Source organism: Armigeres subalbatus, chromosome 3 (genome assembly GCF_024139115.2).
Source record: "Armigeres subalbatus isolate Guangzhou_Male chromosome 3, GZ_Asu_2, whole genome shotgun sequence".
NCBI lineage: Eukaryota > Metazoa > Arthropoda > Insecta > Diptera > Culicidae > Armigeres > Armigeres subalbatus.
The window spans coordinates 286329324-286348534 of NC_085141.1; the positions used below are offsets into that span (position 1 = coordinate 286329324).

Consider the following 19211-nt stretch of genomic DNA (forward strand, 5'->3'; position numbering starts at 1 on the left):
ACGGGAGAAGCAAGAAGGTAAAGGAAGAAGGAAGAAGGTAAAGGATGAAGGAAGAAGGAAGAAGGAATACGGAAGAAGGAAGAAGGAAGAAGAAAGAAGAAAAAAGGAAGAAGGAAGAAGGAAGAAGGAAGAAGGATGAAGGAAGACGTAAGCAAAAAGAAAGAAGGAAGAAGAAGGAAGAAGGTAGAAGGAAAAAGAAAGAAGGAAGAAGGAAGAAAAAAGAAGAAAAAAGAAGAAAAAAGGAAAAAGGGAGAAGAAAGAAGGAAGAAGGAAAAGGAAGAAGGAAGAAGGAAGAAGGAAGAAGGAAGAAGAAAGAAGGAAGAAGGAAAAAGGAAGAAGAAAGAAGGAAGAAAGAATAATGAAGAAGGAAGAAGGAAGAAGAAGGAAGAAGGAAGAAGGAAGAAGGAAGAAGGAAGAAGAAAGAAGAAAGAAGAAAGAAGAAAGAAGGAAGAAGGAAAAAGAAAGAAGGAAGAAGGAAGAAAAAAGAAGAAAGAAGGAAAAAGGGAGAAGCAAGAAGGTAAAGGAAGAAGGAAGAAGGTAAAGGAAGAAGGACGGAAGAAGGAAGAAGGAAGAAAGAAGAAGGAAGAAGGAAAAATAAAGAAGGAAGAAGGAAGGAGGACGGAAGAAGGAAGGAAGAAGGGAGAAGCAAGAAGGTAAAAGAAGAAGGAAGAAGGTAAAGGAAGAAGGAAGAAGGAAGATAGAAGAAGGAAGAAGGAAGAAGGAAGAAGGAAGAAGAAAGAAGGAAGAAGGAAGAATGTAGAAGGTAGAAGGAAGAAGGAAAAAGTAAGAAGGATTAATGAAGAAGGAAGATGTAAAAAGGAAGATGGAAGAAGGAAGAAGGAAGATGGAAGATGGAAGAATGGAGAAGGAAGAAGAAACAAGGAACAACGAAGAAGGAAGAAGGAAGAAAGAAAAAGGAAGAAGGAAGAAAGAAGTTAGAGAATAGAAAAAATAAGAGAGAAGAAGGAATGATGAAGGAAGAAGGAATAAGGAGGAAGGGTGAAGAAAGAAAGAAGGAAGAAGGAAGAAGTACCACTCGTAAACTGAGGTCAATTTTTTTAACTATTCGGCCAAACGGCATTCGGCCAAACGACCCGTTCGGCCAAACGGCATTCGGCCAAATGGCGTTCGGCCAAACGGCATTCGGCCAAACGGCCTGACACCGATGGGAAAGTGATTACCTCCAATACATTTTTCAAATCCATATCTTCCACATAATGTACATATTCACATATGAGTTTTCACAACATTGTAAATTAATGTCCAAGTCGGGTGTTTTAATCCCCGGAAATAGGCAATTAACTTTGATTGAACTCTCCGATTTTGTTTTAAAATGTGTTGGCAATTCATAAATGTTTTTGAAATTTATTGATTGGGGCAATTCAATTATTATTTTTGGCCAAAAAACTAAGGGTGGACAAAATTAAAACAATTAATTGTATCAGTCTGATGACGAATTTATGTTATATAAAATACATCCAAATAGACTGCTTTGTGATAATTTGAAATATAAAAAAAAAACTAACATAAGACAGAAGGGCAGTTTAAAAAGCTATAGTTTCGTAGTTTCGAACATTTGTTTTAAGTAAATCAAAATTATCGTTAATGTTATGAAAAATGTGTTTAACATCTTTCTCTACTATTTATTAGAATTCAAAATTTCTTATTCTGTCGAAGCGGTAAAGTGCAGAATGATTATGCAATCATCCATACAACTTCAATGGTCACATTTTGTCTACTCTCCAAGTGGTATCCATCTTAGTGAACTCTTAGTCTTCAAGCTTCAATTATGAGAGATAATTAATTTACTCCACCGCCGATCATGATGGGATCTTAGGCCAGTTTGGTAAGTTCCTACATTCCGTTTCTATGGATCATCTTCCATAGCTCCTTACCAAACAATGAATTGCACTTATATTTTCCATCCATTGAGGCGTTGGAGCATAACTGCTGTTCCCACCATCATCCGCGAATTATGAACGACGCATCGCTGGTTATGATCTCTTGTTTAAGTGGGTTTGTTTTTCAGTTTTTCTTTCCTTCCTCTCAACATCGAGTGTTTTTCTCAACACCAAATACCAGTGCCCATCTCGTTCGGCGAAGTCAACTCAGACTAACTGGGCTAAATAGTCGCAAAAACGCCTTCAGTTGCACTTACGGTAGATGAAAACCTTGGTTTTTATTTTGTTTACAAACAAGTGGCAAATATCATTAGCCCTCTTATGGATTACCTAATTGGAACTAATAATAATTCATGCAGTGAAGATGTTACGGCAAAAAAATGCTCTATTACCTCGAGTGGGAAACAGTGGAGAAACTCTTCATGATTTCAAGGGGCGTCAGATTGCAGACCTAACAGTCTTTTCAAGTGAGCAAGCGAAACACCGTAATACGGCGAGAAAGTTACAATTCAATGCCACAGCACGCCTCAATTCCGACCTCCGGGCAAACATCACTATGTATGCTAATATTAATGGCATAGAAAATGTCAAGCCTTCATAATTACAGCTTGAGCAACACCTGATGAAATGTGGCACCGTTAACAACCGGAGAGGAACAAAAGCGTGCCATTGCAGTCAGATGGTAGTAATTCTTGGCTCAATCCGGTCATTAAACTGTCAATAGCGATCTTCGTTCTGGGCGATCATGCAAATTGTGACACTCATCGTCAGGCAGCCTTTCCTCTGTTGGGCCCAGTTAGGCCCTCAGTTCGTGGTGCTGTGGATTGCGATACGGGATAATGATGCCATCTCACCATCATTCCTTAACGCAACAAGTGATGAGAATGTTCTGCACAGGTTGCACGAAGAAAAATATTTTGAATAATTCAGTATGACAACATTCAGAAATCCAGCATTTTCTAAATATTTGGCACATCTAATATCATATACATTGCTTCTTTCGTTAAGAAACATCATGACATGATAAGAAAAATTGATCCGATCAAGAGATTTTTTGATTCATAATTCATTTGAATTTAAATTTAGGCAGGGCCTGATAGATCTTCTGATATATATTTTCATTTCGATAGGTAGGTATATCACTCTTTTGGAAAAGTTATGCGACATTATTTATCAATCTTTCGCTGAACGATGCACTTTTCCGAAGCACTGTCCAGACGTAACAATCCCAAATTTGCGCGTCCAACCTGCACAGCAACTTGTCAGATCAAGTCGAAGGAAATCTGTCACCACGATGACAACTTATCACCCAACATTCTCCTCGAAATGGTCTGCAACCTCCTGGCTCGAACCGGTTCGCAGCATCGGCACTAATGAAGCCCGAACCATCAATCTTATTCCCCTCTTGCTCCCCTTTTGCAAACATAAAAATCATAAATTAATGGATGAAGCTGCTCTCCTCCTGCGCTGTTTGTTTTTTCTCCGTTCGGCTTAGTCCAGCGAGAACAGCTTGTGATAGTTGCAATGTACTTATTTGTTAGTGTAATATGAAACATGGAAACCCGCATTGCATTATCGAGCACTTTCGTCACCGGTCGGCTCCATAGGGAGCAAGCTTGTGCGTCGGTCGCCGTTGCAATCACGGTCCAGACAAAATGACCAAGTGTAGATACGGAGCACTAAATCTGGATCTTTGTACCGGTGGAAACTTCCAAGAAATTATGTCCACGTACCAGTTTCCATCTGCTGCCGATGTCGTTCATCAGAATTCGAACCTGACAAGTGACTGCTGGCCGGGATGTGGTCCATTTGTGTGCCATGAACGGTTGCTGATTGCTGTCATGTAAGATTTGCCATAATATCGACATACCAGATTTCTGAAGAGAAAAGACCCGAACAACTTTTTACTGTCTTCAATTTAAATTCATTTCTGGGTAAATGAATTTGGTGAGGTACAACATTTGATGAAACTTAAATGAAACTGTATTGTAATTAATTTATCAACGCTTTTATTGGCAGTTTTTTTTTCAGATTCAGTATAGAATTAAAAGAATTGGTACGCCTTCAGAAACAATTTTGTATCCAAACAAAGCTGTTTTCGAATTGTCGTGAAAACCAACGTCTGTTGAACCGCAACAGACAGATCGCCTTAGTTTCCATTTTATTCGTTCATAAATACCGATTTGAATAATGCAAGCACAGCAATAAAAGATTTATTCTAACTTCACGCTTCGCAAGTGCTCTCTAAACCAAAGCTTATTCTAGCGAGCAAATCACTCCCAGCCAATGTGCAGCACGATTCGTGGAATGTACCAATATTCTGAAAACATGCCAAGTACGTGCCGTAAATTTCTAATTATTTGTGCGATTTGAAGCATGTCGAAGTTGTTTGTTTCTTTTTTTTATGGCAGAAATCGGCTGAACAGGTCTAGCGACAACGACAACTCGTCCCAGTCGAGTGATTTATTCATATCCACTTTTTGTGCCAATGGCTGCGATGCATTCAGCAAATCAGACTGATAATATTTGCACTTGTTAGAAACAGGGGTTTCCTCGTGAAGGATCAACTTCCACATAAGCTTCAATAAAAAAAATCTCAATCGTTTTTGAATTGAACTTACTGGATTTTGATGTGCATGACAAAACAGAAGAATTTATTATTACCATCGTTTTCAATATTAGTTAAGATAGTTTAAAACGTTTCAAAATTTTTTGTAATCTAGCTGGTAGGAAAGTTAGGTAGTAACAGTTTTTGTTGGTGCAAAGAATTCAATCAGATAACTTTGCGTGGAAAGCGCCATTTCTAGAAAATATATTCGACTGTAAAGAAAAAAAAAACTCCCTTTGAAATAAATGGATTGATCGAAAGATGAAAATAGGAACATTTGGATTCCTATTCAAAAAAGGAAAGATAGAAGAGGAGCATGAGGATATAATTGGCTGAGGATATAATTTGGATTTAGATTTGGATTTGGATTGGATTTGGATTGGATTTGGATTGGATTTGGATTGGATTTGGATTGGATTTGGATTGGATTTGGATTGGATTTGGATTGGATTTGGATTAGATTGGTTTGGATTTGAATTTGGATTGATTTGGATTGATTTGGATTGATTTGGATTGATTTGGATTGATTTGGATTGATTTGGATTGGATTTGATTGATTTGGATTGGTTGGATTGGTTTGGATTGATTTGGATTGGTTTGGTTGATTTGGATTGATTTGGATTGGATTTGGATTGATTTGGATTGATTTGGATTGGATTTGGTTGGATTTGGATTGATTTGGATTGGTTTGGATTGGTTTGGATTGGATTTGATTGGATTTGGATTGATTGGTTGGATTGGATTTGATTGGTTTGGATTGGTTTGGATTGGTTTGGATTGATTGATTTGGACTGGATTTGGATTGGTTTGGATTGGATTTGGACTGGATTTGGATTGGTTTGGATTGGTTTGGATTGGTTGGATTGATTTGGATTGATTTGGACTGGATTTGGATTGGTTTGGATTGGTTTGGATTGGATTTGGATTGGTTTGGATTGGATTTGGATTGGTTTGGACTGGATTTGATTGATTGGATTGATTTGGATTGGTTTGACTGGATCTGGACTGGATTTGGACTGATTTGGATTGATTTGATTGATTTGGATTGGATTGGATCTGACTGATTTGGATTGGTTGGATTGATTTGGATTGGTTTGATTGGTTTGGATTGGATTTGGATTGGTTTGGATTGGATTTGACTGGATTTGGATTGGTTTGGATTGATTTGGATTGGATTTGGATTGGTTTGATTGGTTTGGATTGATTTGGATTGGATTTGGATTGGATTTGGATTGGTTTGACTGGATTTGGATTGGATTTGATTGATTTGGATTGGATTTGGATTGGTTTGATTGGTTTGGATTGGTTTGGATTGGTTTGGATTGGATTTGGATTGGTTTGGATTGGTTTGATTGGTTTGGATTGATTTGGATTGGTTTGACTGGTTTGGATTGGTTTGGATTGGTTTGGATTGGTTTGGATTGGTTTGGATTGGTTTGGATTGATTTGGATTGGTTTGGATTGGATTTGATTGGTTTGGATTGATTTGGATTGATTTGGATTGGATTTGGATTGATTTGGATTGGTTTGATTGGTTTGGATTGGATTTGATTGGTTTGGATTGGATTTGATTGGTTTGACTGGTTTGATTGATTTGATTGGTTTGGATTGGTTTGATTGGTTTGGATTGATTTGGATTGGTTTGGATTGGTTTGGATTGGTTTGGATTGATTTGACTGATTTGACTTGATTTGGATTGGTTTGATTGGTTTGGATTGGTTTGGATTGATTTGGATTGGTTTGGATTGATTTGGATTGGTTTGATTGGTTTGACTGATTTGGATTGGTTTGGATTGGATTTGGATTGGTTTGGATTGGTTTGATTGATTTGGATTGGTTTGGATTGGTTTGATTGATTTGGATTGATTTGGATTGGATTTGGATTGATTTGGATTGGTTTGATTGGATTTGGATTGGTTTGGATTGGTTTGATTGGATTTGGATTGATTTGGATTGGTTTGATTGGTTTGGATTGATTTGGATTGATTTGGATTGGATTTGATTGATTTGGATTGGATTTGATTGATTTGGATTGGTTTGGACTGGATTTGGATTGGATTTGGATTGATTTGGATTGATTTGGATTGGTTTGGATTGATTGGATTGATTTGGATTGGATTTGGATTGATTTGGATTGGATTGGACTGATTTGGATTGGATTTGGATTGATTGACTGGATTGGACTGGTTTGGATTGGATTGGATTTGACTGGTTTGGATTGATTTGACTGGATTTGACTGATTTGGATTGGTTTGGATTGGATTTGGATTGATTTGATTGATTTGGATTGGATTTGATTGATTTGGATTGATTTGGATTGATTTGGATTGGTTTGATTGGATTTGACTGATTTGGATTTGACTGATTTGGATTGGATTGGATTTGGATTGGTTTGACTGATTGGACTGGATTGACTGATTTGGATTGGTTTGGATTGATTTGGATTGATTGGATTGGATTTGATTGATTTGGATTGGTTTGATTGGATTTGGATTGATTTGGATTGATTTGATTGGATTTGATTGGTTTGGATTGATTTGGATTGATTTGATTGGATTTGATTGGTTTGGATTGATTTGGATTGATTTGGATTGGATTTGATTGGTTTGGATTGGTTTGATTGATTTGGATTGATTTGGATTGATTTGGATTGGATTTGGATTGATTTGGATTGGTTTGGATTTGATTGATTTGGATTTGGATTGATTTGGATTGGTTTGATTGGATTTGGATTGGATTGATTTGGATTGATTTGGATTGATTTGGATTGGTTTGGATTGATTTGGATTGATTTGGATTGGATTTGGATTGGATTTGATTGATTTGGATTGATTTGGATTTGATTGGTTTGGATTGGATTTGGATTGATTTGGATTGGATTTGGATTGATTTGATTGATTTGGATTGATTTGGATTGGTTTGGATTGGTTTGGATTGGTTTGGATTGGTTTGAATTGGTTTGGATTGGATTTGGAATGGATTTGGATTGATTTGGATTGATTTGGATTGGTTTGATTGATTTGGATTGATTTGGATTGGTTTGATTGATTTGGTTGGATTTGATTGATTTGGATTGGATGTGGATTGAATTTGATTTGAATTGGATTCGGATTTGGATTGAATTCGGATTTGGTTTGGATTGGATTTGGATTTGGTTTTGATTTGGATTTGATTTGGATTGGATTTGGATTGGATTTGGATTGGATTTGGATTGGATTTGGATTGGATTTGGATTGGATTTGGATTGGATTTGGATTGGATTTGGATTGGATTTGGATTGATTCGTTGCCGTTGCTTCGTTGAGAAAATAAGTGCGTTGATAGATCTTCATTATCGCAGACAACTCGTTCTTGATATTTGATTTGGCATATGAAGCCTTGGAATACTGTTTGCTATATTGTATAATCCAAAATTCGAATGGGTTGCAGCTCTAAGTTTGAGAACCCATCACCCGTCTTACGTGATAAACGAACACCTCCAAGTGAGGGATGCCGCTCGAGCAAGTTGTTGCTGCACTCCAATATTTATGAGTCTGATAACAACGCATGTTCGTTCACGCAGTGCGACTACATCGACCGGGATGTTGGAATTCGATACTGGACCATGTTTCCAGACTCTGATCCGATCCGTCATTGGCGACGACTCTGCTCGGTGGCGATTTTAATGAGCGTGCAAAGGTGCTGTTATGGTTGTTGTTCTCGTTGTTGCAAGCGCGCTGGCTGTTACTGAGTGGTTCTCCCTTCGCAGATGGTAATAAATGTGCGAAACCAGTTGAATCGGACCAGGCTTCCTGCATAGATTTTAGAACCGGTGCGGTGAAAAATTGCTGCCGATAAATTATTGGCGTTAACAAGTTTTATCACGGTGTTTAGACGTGTAATTGGCCGGGAGCCAAAGGGACTGTCCGCATGAACACGCAGTGACTGATGACAGGTTGCGAGCTGCGCACTTAGAGCGGATGTTTCATTATTCATTAATATGACCTTTTTCAATATGCCATTAATAAGTTGAGCAAACTTTCATAATTAAAATAAATGTTTCTTTTTTATTACAGATTACTTGGAATTCAATTAATAATGGTAAGTCAAACGTTTAAACCGACGACAACTATGTAAATGTCATTATTTTAGCAAAGTATTTCGCTGTGGATTGTAAGATTATAAGTAGTATCAATCGTGTACTTGAAAGCACTTTTGAAGGGGTGAGATACACCAAACAACACCAATTTTAAAGCAAGTGATACGTTTCGTCTTGTATTCCAATCTTTATACTATAAATGACTGTTTGAATCATCTTCCAAAAGTTTAACTCAATCAAAAGTCAATTTAAGTCAATCAAAAAACCGCAACTTAGTTTTATATCAATAAAGCTAATCCGCGTAATCATCATTTGAATAGAATTATCTACTCACGGCCATACAGATAAAGCGTAGACATCTCCAGTCGTCATAAGCCAGCACTCAAGCCATAGCGCTACTGTTGTTGCAGTTCTTGTCTACTAACCCATAACATGGCATCAGCTCGGATCGTCCCATCAACACTCTCAGTCCCAATAGCAACGCTGATGATGATGTTAGAAGACGACAGCGATTACTGGCGTTTTTATTTCTGTATGAATATACGCCTAATTGAGTGTTTCGGTACATAAATTACTTTTATGGACGTTTATGTGACATTGAGTGTCACGTTCTTTCCCTACCCTATCTCTTGCTCACTGAATCTTGTTTCGGCATATCCAGTGTCAGGCTGTTAGGCTAACCGACTATTACTTTCATATGCTGATGTCCCCCTCAATTTGCTCCATGTGCGTGCGTTCGCGATGATTACGATGATGATCGTCGCCATCGTTGTGTATCACTGCAGACAGAGTCTCTTGATTGCCCCCATAATGTGCAGCATTATCTCGCGAAATCTACATCCTCACTACCCGTCGCTCGTTGTCGAAGCTTATCGCACAGGGCATTCATTGACTGAACTGGGCTGAAATGGGAACTTGCCGAACTTCCGGCCCTGTCAAGAGCGCAGAGCTTCTGTATCATTCGGTTCCACAGAAACGGGTAATTGAGCTGTCGGGTCTTAATGCAAAGTCAAACCGTTCCGTTTGATTTGGTTTGCAAAAATAAACATATCTTTCCTGACCGGTGACAGCACGCACAATGGTGAGGATTTTCCCGTATTAATATTTATCCTCTCGAGTGGCAATTGAACCGTAACCGGATGATATTGATAGGCCCCGTTTTGCAGCTGGTCGATCGGTCGGCGATAATGTGATTTTTCGGGCCGGTTGTATACACACATCATTGGACTCGGAGTGAAATCCCTGCAATAAATTTTCGGAATATGTCATTTTGTTTCCACAGTGCCCCAATAAAAATATCGATACCGCAAGCGAGACCGGAGGCTAGGGTGGTTGTCATATTTAGAAAAAAATAAAGCAAAACATTATTGAAAATCTGCTGAAGGTTCTAAGAAATGATTTTTTATTTTTTACACTAACATATAAAAAAATATGTGAAGGCACTGACAATTTCTAAAGCTCCTGTGACAAAAGCTCTTGGTTTTGTGTTTTCCGAATAAGGTGCTCGCCGCCAAAATGTGTGCATCATCACATCGCTGTTCAAAATCTGTCGTACCGCTGATCTTCAATACTGAAAGAGTTTTAGTATTTGCTAGGATTCTTTTCGTTTGTTCCAAGGAAATATTCAAACGAATTTCTTATGAACATTTCTTATTTTTTCGTGTAAATTCAGCAATTTCTAAAGACACTTTGTAAAAATAAGGGCCGAAGGAGTTTTAAATTCACAATTTCACAAATTTCACATTGCATAAATTGTGAGTGTACCTTTTCGCAAGATTGATTCGTTTTCGAATTGTATTTCAAATTAGTAAAACAACAGCGCTGCACCTGGACCAGTAAACAGCATACATACACGGAAAAATTATCGAGGAAAAAAAAATGATAAGAGAGTTTTCAAGGGCACCACTATCAATACTGAAGCTACGAGCAGCTGTCATCTTTTCATTTTATGCTTGCTGCGACGTAGCAAAGCCAAAATAAAAAGATGACAGTTATTCGTTGCTTCTTTATTGAGATTGGTGCCTTCGAAAATGCGAGACAAAATTTATTTGGATTCTAAACAGTTTCACCTTAAAAATAGTGTTAAGAAGCTATAGAACCCAGATTAATCCACCTAGTGGTGATGATGCCTTTGTTGCCCATTATAAAATGTATCGAGAAAGTTCTTTTGTGAGGTCAAAATAGCACAAATATAAACCAATAAATCACAATTACCGTCAACTGGGGGGAAGATGATCATTTTTAAGACAAAACATGCAATAACAATGTGTGTTTACATTTTAAATCGAAACAAATATTTTCAAAAAATGTACTGCTATACGTTGCAATAATCAACAACTTTAGTTTTCTGAAATGCATTCGCATTTATTAAAATAAATTAAATTATCACACATTTTTTGAGTAATCTGGTTTGGGGTGAAGTTGATCAAGACAGCTATCATTATGACCTAGTAGTCAAAATACACTAGGTTATTTGTATGAATGTTGAATTTACTACGTAAAGAAGTCTACGAAGTCAATATTTGCAACGAAAATAGCGTCATTTATGACTATCTATCTCTTTCTTCCACAAAATGCATTTTTATGATTATAATGGAAAAACTCGGATTTCTACCTAACGGTAACATTACTTGAATGGAGAATATTGTTGACTACCGTTTCATAAAAAAAAATTGGCACTTTTGACTAAGCATATGCGGTATTTCGAAAAATTTCGTTCCAGGTGGTTCGAAACGAAATTCCGCGGAATTTTGGCATGGCGAAATCTGATTTCTTGAATTCGTTTCGTTTCGTAAAATTACAAAAATTTCGCTAGAAAAAACTAGCTTTTAACGAAATTTTACGGAATTCCGCGGAATTTCGAAACATATTTAGACTCAAACCATACTGTATCGTATATTTTTTTCATTTATTTAGTTAACATCTAAACAGATAACACTGAATCAACAATTTGACGCCACAATGCACGGTTCGAGGCCGCATCTCTCCATCCTCGGATACGCCCCACGCTCGCCAAGTCGTTTTGCACCTGGTCTGCCCATCTCGCTCGCTGCGCTCCACGCCGTCTCGTACCTGTCGGATCGGAAGCGAACACCATCTTTGCAGGGTTGCTGTCCGGCATTCTTGCAACATGTCCTGCCCATCGTACCCTTCCGGCTTTAGCTACCTTCTGGATACTGGGTTCGCCGTAGAGTTAGGCGAGCTCATGGTTCATTCTTCGCCGCCACACACCGTCTTCTTGCACACCGCCAAAGATGGTCATAAGCACCCGTCTCTCGAATACTCCGAGTGCTTGCAAGTCCTCCTCGAGCATTGTCCATGTTTCATGTCCGTAGAGGACAACCGGTCTTATAAGCGTCTTGTAAATGACACATTTGGTGCGGTGGCGAATCTTTTTCGACCGCAGTTTCTTCTGGAGCCCGTAGTAGGCCCGACTTCCACAGATGATGCGCCTTCGTATTTCACGACTAACGTTGTTGTCAGCCGTTAGCAATTATCCGAGGTAGACGAATTCCTCGACCACCTCGAAGGTATCCCCGTCTATCGTAACACTACTTCCCAGGCGGGCCCTGTCGCGCTCGGTTCCGCCCACAAGCATGTACTTTGTCTTTGACGCATTCACCACCAGTCTAACTTTTGTTGCTTCACGTTTCAGGCGGGTGTACAGTTCTGCCACCTTTGCAAATGTTCGGTCGGCAATGTTCATGTCATCCGCGAAGCAAATAAATTGACTGGATCTGTTGAAAATCATACCCCGGCTGTTACACCCGGATCTCCGCATGACACCTTCTAGCGCAATGTTGAACAACAGGCACGAAAGTCCATCACCTTGTCTTAGTCCCCGGCGCGATTCGAACGAACTGGAGTGTTCGCCCGAAATCTTCACACAGTTTTGCACACCATCCACCGTTGCTTTGATCAGTCTGTTAAGCTTCCCAGGGAAGCTGTTCTCGTCCATACTGTCTCGTATGGTCGTGTATTATCAAAAATTTGGCTGCGCCGCTGAACAAAATCATAAAGTTGTTTAAACTTAATGTTATACAAATTTTTCAATTAACACTTACTACATAATCCCATTCTAAGTCGACAAGATTTATGAGGCCTTTGTGAAGTATTTTTAGAGCGCTACTTCCTTATTAAATGCCAACTTCTTCACCTCTTATGCCTCAAACCAGAATAGTAAAATGGCAAATCGCACATAACTTTTGAAAGGACTATTATAGACCTGAGATTTTTGGACACGAAGCACAATTTAGCTTTCCCACGATGTATTAGTATTTAAAATCGGTGGTTGCGAACCTAGCAAAAAAATTATTTTTCAAAATAAATCTAAGATGGCGGCCAAATTCAATACGGCTGCTTCCATTTTTATTATTACAAATTGACGATATGTTGACCTCTGATATCGGTTGAGAAATGTTGGAGTTATGACAGTTTTGGTGAGTCACGAAATAACAAGAATCGAGGGGTCCATAAAAGTTATTTTGCGTTGGATTGATTTGAAACACGGATTTATTCTTCGATGTCTAAATTGAAACACGGATTTATTCTTCGAGTTTTCAAAATAACTTCGTTTATAATAAATATTTAGTTGCTTACCAAGGTGGCTTCGAATGAATTACCTTTCAATAAAACAAAGATTGCTTTCCCGTGGCGCTCACGGAGATGCAGAGCATTCCTCGGTCTCTTATAATAATGAGTGTCAAACTAATTTTCCTCTCCTAATCCTGAATTGACTGTAGGGGCGTAACCGGCTCATACTGTCCACAGCAGCTGTTTCTTGCACTCAATTGAAGTCGGTTGAGGATGAAAATTTGACAACAATTTTTGTACGCCTCATATGCACAAACACATACACAAGGACAAACAGACAACAGCTTGGTTCGTCGAGTTGATTATGTAAAAGACTATTGGTCTCCGAGCTTCCTATAAAAAGGTTGAAATTGGAAGGAAATGATATTCTTCTGTAACAAGTTTTTGTATGAGAAAGGCAAACCTTTGCGATCACATTTCTGAAACACAATAAGAAATACATATCTTGAAATACATATATTTTAGAGAGATGTGGGGCCCTCCTTAGCCGTGCGGTAAGACGCGCGGCTACAAAGCAAGACCATGCTGAGGGTGGCTGGGTTCGATTCCCGGTGCCGGTCTAGGCAATTTTCGGATTGGAAATTGTCTCGACTTCCCTGGGCATAAAAGTATCATCGTGCTAGCCTCATGATATACAAATGCAAAAATGGTAACCTGGCTTAGAAACCTCGCAGTTAATAACTGTGGAAGTGCTTAATGAACACTAAGCTGCGAGGCGGCTCTGTCCCAGTGTGGGGATGTAATGCCAATAAGAAGAAGAAGAAGAAGAGAGATGTAAAGGATTCGTCTGGCGAGCAAATGTATGCTATTAACAATTCTCTATCTGCGTGCTATCTATCTGGCAGATATATAAGTGAGTATCCCACTAGATAAAAAAATTGCATTAATTTTCTGGTTTTGAGTTAGCTCAATACCATAAAACCGCCTCAGCATAATCAAATAAGGGTTTCAACATAATTTGAATCTGAATACAAAAAAAATCCCGCAATTCCTTTATTTTTATATACTTACTGATATAAAGCTGAACTAATGTAAAATTGATCAGATTCGGGTTGCAAAGCAGTTATTTGACTTTGAAAAAATGAAATCATAACTAGACCAACATTTGAAAAGGGCGTAGCAGCCAAAATGTATTCCTTCTGATTCCTCGTCTACATATATAGCTATATATGTAGACGAAGATTCAGAAGGATTGAATTTTGGCTGTGACGCCCCTTTCAAATGTTGGTCTAGACCGTACATAATGTAAAATCAAATCAATAAAAATTCCGCGGAAAAAAAAATTAAAATTTCGTTTCGTTTCGCAAAATTTCTAATTAAATGGACCTTGATTTCGTATCGTTTCGAAGTCTCGAAAGTAAATCTATATTTCGTTCCGTTTCGTTTCGAATCAACACAGACATTTTAAATTTCGTTTCGTTTCGTTAGGAAAAAGTGTATTATCGCATACCCTTACTTTTGACTGACACATCAAATGATCATCTTCACCTCAATGATCATCTTCCCCCCAGTTGACGGTAATAGTTTTTGATTGCCATATTGACTTCCAAAAGTTTAGAATAATTCTTCTTCTTCTTCTTTAGACTTCCAAATTCTTGAAATAAGTAATAAGCAACCGACAATTAGAATCATTATTTGTTTTCAGTATTATTTCTTAGTATAAAATTATTTACAAAAAAAATGAGCATGAGCATGATGACCGTGCATTTCGTAGTTGCTTCTCCGTGATTGACCAGAACAATCGCAATTGCACAAGGAACCAATGGATGGAAGCATGGGACTTGCGATCCAACCTCAATGTGCACAGTCCGAGAGGGGCAGGGGCAGACAGAATTTGAACGTTATGAAAATCGGGTCACCACTCTATCTTGTACATATTCATTTATAGAATGATGCTATGGCAATTTCATTGCAAAGAATTGATATTATTTTTATTTGAAGTTTAATTGTAAACTAATAATCATTCAGAAGCCAAAAATAGTGAACGATAATCGATACATTCACAGTATCTTCAAAAATATTGATAATGTAGCTAGCATCATTTTGAGAGCATGTTCCGACTACAAGCTGTATGGGACTTCAAGCTAACATTAAATCAAGTTTTAAATCTCGTAATCTAAAGAAACTATAAGCATAATTATTACTTCCATCACCTCTGTTAGAAAACCAAGAATGTTTAAACGTATGTTGAAATAACTTTTGACATGTACTGGAAAAGGTCGTGAAATCCTATTCACCGTTGCGTATGAGGAACTAGTGGTAGATAGAAGTGGGTTACACCTAAAACTAACCGGGCGACTCGATATTTCTAACTGATTAAAGCAGAACTCGTCATCTCCTGAATTCGCACACTAATTTGTTTCTAGAAAGTCGACTTTGAATCGCTTACACCGATGTATGTCCAATAAATCCTATAAATGGTTTTAGAATTCCCATCCGAGCTAGCGATTTTTAGATTTTTTCAATTCCAACAGCCAGTTGGAATAATATTTCAAGGCATTATTTATGTCCACATAATTTGAATTGAGCAAAAGTTATGAACAGGGTTTCGACTCTTCGTAATGATGAGACCAAAGCAAGCATTCTTCAGCCCCACAAATAATCTGTTTTCGTTATTTATGGTGAGGAACATTATTCACGTAGATAAACGAAAATTGTGCATATTTGAAAAAAATCCTATTTCGTTTCATCACGTTTACTTCTCACACACTTTTCGCGGGAATAATCGCAGAAGTATTATAAAAATTATATAGCCACGAACCCAGGATATTGACAATATTAGTTATACGGATTCGCTCACTTTAGGTGCGGCTATTTTCATGTAGGTACCAGGTTATTTGTTTCGCAAAGGCTACTTCATTTATTTATTTATTTATCCATCAACAGGCTTAAAATAGCCCCAATGATGTTGGTAATAATATAAAACAAAAACAAAGATACAAATCAGGTCGGCAAATAGAAGTAAAACAAAATAAAAATAGAACAAAAAATAACAATCAATAATCTACATTCATCTTCACAGTATTACGGACACCTGTTAGAAAAGAATGACGAAAACTTATGACGAAGCATATCACGTGTACTGTTGAAGTCGAACAACGGTGCTCACTCTATTAAAGATCCGTTGTAAGCCACTAACTCCTCCTTGCAGGCCATAATTGGTACGTCGTAGAGGCAACCGAAGCATTACACTGTTGCGAAGCGTGCGTTGTTGAACGTTAATATCGATTCGCTCCAAGATGGCTTCACAATCGATTCGACCTTGAAGCGTATCAGCAATCGTCATAGCTCTTGCTGTATCTCTTCTGGTGCGGAGCAGCTCAAGATCTATTAAACGACATCTGCTCTCGTAGCTCGGCAACTAGAACGGATTTCTCCAAGGAAACTTCTGAAGTGCAAAAAGTAGGAAGCGGCGCTGGACGGATTCTACTCTATCAGAGCCATTGTTGTAGGCCGGGCTCCAAACTGCTGCACAATATTCCAGTGTGGAGCGAACGAGGGCACAATACAGAGACTTCGGACAATATATATCGGTAAAATTTTTCGCAGTTCTGAAAATAAATCCCAGCGTCTTTGAAGCTTTCTCGACGATATACGAGACATGCTGCTTGAATGTTAATTGCGAGTCTAAAATAACTCCCAGATCCTTCACTTGATTTACGCGCCCGATTGTCGTACCGTGCAGGTTGTAGGCGAATGTGATCGGTTGCCTCTTTCGCGAAAAGGTGATGACGGAACACTTGGTAGGATTCAGTGTCAAGCGGTTTAGCAGGCACCAACTGGCGAAGAGATCTAGTTGCTCTTGCAGATAGTAGCAGTCGGCGATTGATTGGATCAAAAGAAAGATATTAAGAGACCCGTACGATAACCGCGGGCTCATTATGATCAAGTGCGCATCGTTGAAGTAGAGTAGAAAAATCAGTGGACCTAGATGACTTCCTTGTGGTATACCGGATGTTGCAAAGAAGCAATCAGATCTGAAGTCTCCAATCGCTACCATCAGTTGTCGGTCCGACAAATACGATCTAAACCAGCGAAGAAGGTTGCCGCAAATACCGAATCTATCAAGTTTTGCTATCACGATGACATGGTCTATCTTATCAAATGCGGCGGATAGGTCGGTGTAAATGACATCTGTCTGAGCCCGTTCAATCATGCTATCGGTGATAAACGATGTCAGGCACAAAAGGTTCCCAGACAACCACACATCGCATAAGAATGCACGATCAAAATCGTTTACCGATCCAAGTTTCATCAGAATCGCATTGTTGTGCAAATCTCATCAGTTTATTTATAAATTTTCCCGCACAGTAGGCTATTTTACGAGTTGATTCCAGCTTCATTTGTTGACATCGCATATTCCTGCAATCAAACTCACATGAAATCGGATTATCTGTCAAACAAAGTTTGTTATCACAAACTACATCGCAATGCATAACGAACAAACTCGCATAAAAATCGTGCACATCGCATACACTTCCGTGCAACGTCGGATAAGAAATACACATATATCGCCTCCACTTTTGTACGTAAAAAGTGTTTTCGCGACTGGTAAGCGATGAAATTTGTGCGCATATGCATCGCATAACAGAAAAACAATTCTATTATGCATGCATTCTGGTTGTCTGGGTTGGTGGTCGTTGAACGTCCAACAGTAAAACCGTGCTGATCTGAGCAGAGGTGTTGTTTGCAATGCGAGAGCAACGGTTCCTTGATAATCAGCTCCAAGAGTTTCAACAACGCACTCAGCGAAGATATGCCTCGGTAATTGTTAACGTCACGCTTACTGCCTTTTTTGTGTACAGGAAACATGTGGGCGTGTTTCCAGCAGGATGGAAATTCGCCGCTGGATAAAGACGAACGAAATAAGCGCTGAAGCGGTATTAATAAGCAGGAGATATGTTTCTTCAAGAACGATGCTGGAATCCCATCTGGACCGGGACTGTTCGATGATTTCAGTTGAGACGCAGCCCTGGAAATTGCATCCGCGTCCACATCGAATGTACCAAGCGTTTGTCCAACCAATGGCACATTACTAGCAGCGAGGGTGGCTTGATTATCACTTACAGCTTCATTGCTAAATACGCTAGAGAATTTCTCTGCGAAAAGACGACACGTTTCTTGGGTGGAAGTGGCTATTTCGTCATCCAGGTACATCGAGGATGGAAACCCAGACTCCTTTCGCTGTTCATTGACATATTTCCAAAAACGTTTTGGATGAGAGCGTAGCCTACGCTGTATATCTTGCTCGTATTGGAAAAAACATCTTTTATTGGCTCGCTTGTACTCGTAATTGAGCCTGACGTAATGATTTCTAAGCGGTACTGTACGGTGCTTTGTAAACCCTCGGAGCGCAGCTCGTTTAGTTGATTTCAGTTTGCGTAATGAAGTCGTTTGCCAGGGACAGTCGGTTTTCCTGTCTCGCACAGTCTTTGGAACATGTCGATCAATAACGTAAGTTAAAATATTTGAGAAAATTCGCGCCGCAGTTTCGACGTCCTCTTGTTCCAGAATATTCTCCCAATCTAATGAAGACAATAACTCGTCGATACTTCGATTATCGGCTCTTGAGAAATTGTATGAAACAGCTACATATGAAGCATTGAAATCATGCGCCGCATTATGAGCGATCGTCACAAGCAATGGCGGGTGATGAGTAACCGATTTTACCAGAGGGGCAGGAGCCTGAACTACGGACGGAGCATGATCATGATCACTGGCAAAACATAGGTCCAAAATACGGTTGTTTTCATTGACGACAGAATTCATTTGTAATAATGTGGCGGAACTGTAGCTGTCGAGTAGAGTCTCCGCACCAGCATGGAAAGTGCTATGTTCAGTGTCCGGGAATAAAAAACCGGCAGGTGAAGATTTCCAAGAGATTTGCGGCAAATTGAAGTCCCCTAGCACGATAATTTCGTCGATTGTGCTGGCCGTTTCGATAATTGAGAAAATTGATTGACCATGAGCATTAACGTACTCAACGTCCCTGGTTCTATCAGGAGGAATGTACAGCGCGCACAGAAAAAGAT

The 19211-nt window shown here is 38.9% G+C and overlaps 1 long non-coding RNA gene across 1 annotated transcript in view; it reads left to right on the forward strand.

Moving 5' to 3' along the window:
- Positions 1-19211, forward strand: part of LOC134220167 (uncharacterized) — a 261467-nt gene that overhangs the window by 86692 nt on the left and 155564 nt on the right. The window contains exon 3 of the long non-coding RNA XR_009981789.1: positions 8564-8588. This is a non-coding gene — a long non-coding RNA (uncharacterized LOC134220167). The remainder of the gene's footprint in view (positions 1-8563; positions 8589-19211) is intronic.